The sequence below is a fragment of the Sturnus vulgaris genome, chromosome W, assembly GCF_052056855.1.
Source record: "Sturnus vulgaris isolate bStuVul1 chromosome W, bStuVul1.hap1, whole genome shotgun sequence".
Lineage (NCBI taxonomy): Eukaryota > Metazoa > Chordata > Aves > Passeriformes > Sturnidae > Sturnus > Sturnus vulgaris.
In genome coordinates, this window is record NC_142282.1 from 40,205,415 (window position 1) to 40,211,234 (window position 5,820).

The following is a 5,820-nucleotide window of genomic DNA, read 5'->3' on the forward strand; positions in this document are numbered from 1 at the left end:
AGCTTGGGTAATTTAAGAACTGTTATCCCCTTTTCTACCCCTCTCTCAATGCCCTCAGGCAATGCCCCACGTTGGGCGCCAAAAGCTGTCTTGGTTTGAAAGACAGGTATGGTCTAAGGAAAGGCAGGAGCCCCTTTTCTGCGATGCAGAGTGCAATCCCCCTCCCTTTTAATTATTTTAGGTCCAATTCAGACACCTTCAGGCAGGAGATATGGGGATAAGAATAACAGTTCTTTACTGGTATCTAACAAAGCAGAAAAACAACAACAGCTATAAAAATTGGCAACAGAAACAGTCTAGCTCCGCTCCAGTCCCTTTTGGCCGCAGGCCATCTCCCTGTGCTGTTACCGGTGCTGTGGGGGCAGGGCAGGTCCCGCGCAGTTGAAGAGGGCTGGAGTGATGGCGGCCGCGGCCCAGGGGTGAGAGGGGATGGGGAAAGTGACTCCCCCCTCACGGTGTCGGTCGTGGTGCTCAGCAGAGTGTCCGGAGGTAGTAGGGTGAGCTAGGAGAGCAGCAGAGCGATGTCCAAAGGCAGGGAGCGTGGATCTCAGTGCTGGGATGGCAGGGGAAGATGCCAGAGCAGAGCCCAGGTTGTCTTCCCACTCCACGAGCCAAGCGAGAGAGAGAGAGCTCCAGACCCCCCCGTCCCACCTTTCCTTTTCCGGTTCCCCTCCCCTCCCCCTCCAGCCACCCCCCTACGAGAGAACATTATCTGTCGTTTTAAGGTGTAGCCACAATTACTTAGCATAACAATGGGAGAAAATTCCACTGAAAGAAAAGGGCTTAATTCAACCTCCAACAGAACTGTTCCCCCTCACCTCCTCCCTCATCTCCCTCATCTCCTCTTGGAGGCTTTTAATCACAGTAAAGACATGAGCCAGCATTGGGCCATTGATTATACTCTCGTAATTCCTAAGCTTGTTATCGACAGAACCCGCTGTCTCTCGGTTATTATCAGTATTAATTGTCGCAATAAAGGTGGTATATTGAGCTGGCCCTAGGTTTTGCCAGATTCCACAACATCTGCCCTGTGCACCTGACCTTGTCAGGGTCATTATCATGTTGTCCATTCCTCCCAAAGAGCACCTCCAGTACTTCCACTTCTCTCAGCTGTTGGATCCCTTCCTCAAGGGTCTTCCAGCGCATTCTATGATGGTGGTCCTGCATCCTCTCTCTGTGGAAAAACCTTTCTCTCACACTCATTAAAAGCCACTCCCAGAGGGAAAGGAACCCTGGCTCCCTTACGAATACCTGATTCAAACCTTAGTCCTGGGTCAAGGAACCCAAATTCCTTGCCTCAGTACCATCCAGTTGCACACCTGTACCCATAAGGTCCCAGACCCGAAGTAACCAAGTTGTATAAGCCTCACGCCCCCATCACACAATGTCTTTTCACAGGTTACGGAGACTTTCATATGACAGGGACTCGGTGATGATCCCAACCTCTGGTTCCCCTGCTGGTTGTGAGGGTCCTCCTTTCTTATCCTTATTAACTAGGTGCTTTGTTTGCATCTTAGACTTCTTAGGTTCCACAGGGGTGACTGCTGCTGGCTGTTACTGCCCTTGTGGTTCAACTGGATCTTGCATAGTTGTAATGTCTGTGGGTTCCACTGCAGCACTATCAGACTCTCCCTCTTTAAAGAAGGGAGAGGTTTTCTCACCAGCTGGGGAAAGGTACTCCTTCAGCATCTGGCCCATTTTGGGTATCTCCTTCACCAAAACCCCCACCCAATCCGGGTGGTTCCTTTCTGAGGTGGGCTGTGGGGCAGGGTCAGGCTCTGTGGCAGCATCTCTATTCTCTGAGGTAGGTATCAGGGTGGTTATGCAAGCCAGTCTTCCCTTATCTATGAATGCTAAATAGAACAGGTTTAACAGGGATATCAGCAACACCAGCCACTGTAGGATATCATTAGCATTTAGAGAGGATTTGAACCCTTCGAAAACTGGTGGGGTGGACTTAAAAAACTGGATGAAGGGTTGGGAGAAAATTTCCCCTGCTGTCACTTCCTCACAGTAAGTACCATTATTGAAGTAACCCCAAAAACACACAGTTAGAGTGCGATAGTTTTGAATCCATGTGGCCGCCTTCCAGAGGAAGTTAAAAATCCATGAATTACTCACCTTATCAACTCACAAAATGAACTGGATAACAGCTACAATAGCCTTAGTTATAGGACCCATGTTTAGATAAGGGCCTGCAAATGGGATATAGCTGTGACCACGTGCAGCTCGAACCAGGGTAAGCTGGACAACATGGTGCCACCTAACACAAAAAATCAGGTCACTCAAGAACTGTTATACCTTTTTCACCCTTTCCTCTCTATGCCCTCAGGCCTCACTGTTGGCACCAAAATCTGTTCTGGTTTGAAAGACAGGTGTGTGCTAGGGAAGAGCAGGGCCTTACCTCGAAATGGAGAAATTAAATCCCTCCTTCTGAATTAGTATAATTTTGAAATTAAGGGGGTCTCAGGCAAAGATATGGGGATAGGAATAACAGTTCTTTACTAGTATATCTAACAAGACAAAAAAACCAACAACTATGAAATTAACAACAAACAGAACAGTAACTCAGCTCCAGTCTTTCTCGGCTGCAGGCACCCTTCCCTGTGCTGCAGGTACTGGTGGTGGACAGGGGCAGGTCCTGCGCAGCTGCAGGGGGCACTGGGGGTGATGGCGTTCGTGTCCCAGATGGGATAGGGATGCAGGAGAGACTTTGCTCACAGCGCCGGTCCCGGTGCTGCAACAGGATGCTTGGTGATAGCAAGCTGAAGCGAGAAGGTGTCCAACAACAGAAGAGTCAGCTTCCGACGTTGAAATGGCGGGGGGGGGGGTGGCAGCAGCAGCGGCCTCCCTCCTCCAACTCCAAGAGCCAAGAGGATCAAACTGCCTCCCAGCCTCCTTTATCTGCTTCTAATCATCTAACCCCTTCCCTCCCCCCTCCGAAAGAAACTTCAAAAACAAAGCAGGGAGGCTCTCCCTCCCCCTATCTCAAGGTCTCAAGGACCCAGCCATCAATGTCCCTTATCATGTCAATGGGAAGAAATTCCACAGGCAGAGAGCAAAGGAGAAAACCAACCCCCAACAACATGGCAGTTTAGTCCTTTGCTCACAGCCCTGTAATTTTTCCTCATTCAGTCCTGTGTTGTATTTTGTTAAGGTTTTTAGTAAACCTTTGAAATTTTTAAAAGTGAGCGTCGTTTCTGACAGTTACATAGAGGTATTTTAGTCTCTATTTTAACATTTTGCTAAAGCCTACGATATAACACATTTATCACAATATTCATATAAACTATACAGTGTATACATAAACTGACAGATTATACTATACAAAAGTAGTTAAAAGTAAGTATAAATTGTACCATATCAAAACACTCGTGATGCAAAAAGCTAATCTATGAATGCAAAAGCCAATATTATATTGTCCTCTATAACATTTGCTATATTCAGAGGATTGATGAACAACACCGATGGATCTTGGGCGGATAACCCCACTCCTCGAGGCTCAACCCTTTTCCTGCTGAGAAAATGCAAAGGCATCTAAAGTGAGTATTGCACTAAAGGGGAATTTTTCACAGGTACCTTGTACAGATTTGTTATGTCTATGTGTGTGCAAGTGTGAATATGCTATAGCAAATGTGCCAGTGTTAGGGGTTAGGTGGGGTTTTTTCTGTTTGTTTTTTTTTTCTTTTTCTCAGGGAATTTTTTCTCTCATCTTGATATGGGAAACATATAGGCATACGATAATTCAGAATTTTAGAAACATATAAGGTGCTTAGGATGGTGGAGGGTGTCTTGGTTTAGTTTGATTTCCCAGCCAATGCACAGATAAATGTTATAGTTTAGTTTTGTCAATTTTAATATACTCATTTTCTGTTGTGAGATAGAATTAGGAGCAAAAGCAAGCCAGGCCTAAAACTTAAAAGGGTATGAAAGAAAAACTTTATTAACAACACGAAGGAAAGGAAAAAGAAAGCAAATTCAGAATAAGATTTTCAGTCCACTCCCTCCTCCCCTCTCCCACGCTTTCTTAACAACAACATCACAGTGTGGCTTCACTTTCCACGAACTCCTCCCATATTCACAGCTTTCCCAAAGCTGTGCTTATGGGCCATGTTTAAGTCATGGGGTATTGACTTTTAAGAATGAACTGTTCAAAAGAAAAAGTTCTCTTCATCTCTCTTTCTCTCTGTTCATGCTTCATCTCCAGAAACAGAGATTCCCTTTTCTCCTCCGGGTGGAGGATTCTCAACACAGGTGCTTTTGCTTATGATCTACCAAGTTGAACACTCCAACCCCCCCATGTCTTTTTCCACGGTTTATAGGAATTTTTAGTGTAGTACAGTCCATCCCTACAGCTTACAAAAGGATTTTCAGCCTAAATTCATGACATTTCCTCATTCTCCTTCCATCTGGAACTTGACTCCTGCTTCACTGACTTTAGTGTATTTTCTCTGTTCTTTTTCCTTTCATTCAAGGGACAACTGGAGGTCTGCAAATCTTCTCTGAGAATTAGAAGGGTTAAAATTTCACACAAAAGTTGCAGGGGGCTGGGCCGGGCCATGCTGAAGCTGTGTTAGGATCTAAGGCCACCAAGGCCGTGCTGGGGAGGCCAGACGAAAACTGCAAAGGCCAGCCAGGGAAAAAAAAAATGGTGATAAGCCTCTGGCTTCACGGCTGCCTCCCCTCCAGGCCGTGTGGGTGGCAGGGCAGGCTCGGCCACCCCCCATGGCTGCTCCGAGCCAGCAGCAGGGCAGAGCCCCTCCGAGCCGGGGACTAGGATTTTAGCAATGGGCCTCTCCTCCCCCTGGCCATCGGGGCCCCTGGTTGAAAACGGGGCCCAGCAGCCTCTCCAGCCCAGCCCCCCCCCCCCCCCCCCGGCCCCATGGGGTGGGGGGAGGGGGGCCTGGACCAGGTCAATGTTACCTTGTGAAAGGCCGGAAATGAAAGAGAGCTTATTCCCGCGTTACCTCCTTCAAAAAATGTGTTCACGGAGTGAACTAACTTCTCTAATTGGTTCCTCAGGCTGTCAACAACCACACCAGCCTCCAATTGGTCCCATCAATTCACAGAGGAAGTTCTCACAGAGAAAAACTTCTGAGCTTCCCCTCCCCCTAGGTGTATATATGTATAACCAGCACAGAGGGGAAGACAGAAATACATAGCTTATTTAGCAATTCTGTAAAAGTAGAGAAACAACTTGTAATAGAACATACAGGAATGCAACTCGTTAGGTAGAAACAACTTGTAATGAAACACATAAAGAATTTAGTTGCTAGGTAAAGCCATAGAGATAAGCAGTATATTATGAAAACTCAGTAAAGCAGAACTTAGGTATTGTGAAGAATCAATAAAGCAGAACCTGTGGATTGAGAAATCAGCAAGGACCAGGCTCCTGGTTTTGGCTAGGACAAGCTGACCTGAGAACTAGCCAAACCCCCACTACGCCTGCCCAGAGACAGGGGTCAAACAGTGTACACCTGAGGAAGACGTCTTTACTTCATCTGAAGACCCCCGCCCACGACCACCAGGAGGTGTGGCACTGCAAAAGATTAATTATAATATGAATCACAAGTCGGTGGAGAAGGGGCAGGGATGGGTGGGCAGGGAGGTGTGGGTTTCTGGGGTCTATGTGTATTTAAACCTGAAACCTGTCTTGACCAGGTACACATGCATGGTGGAAATATCCCCCATGCGTCCCAGCTGAAAATAAAACATACCACATACCAATTTACAATTTTAAATTATAAAGTCCTTATTCCGCAACACAGTTTTGGTGCCGCGACTCGGATTCTCTTCATCTAACTGCAAGATCCACCGGAA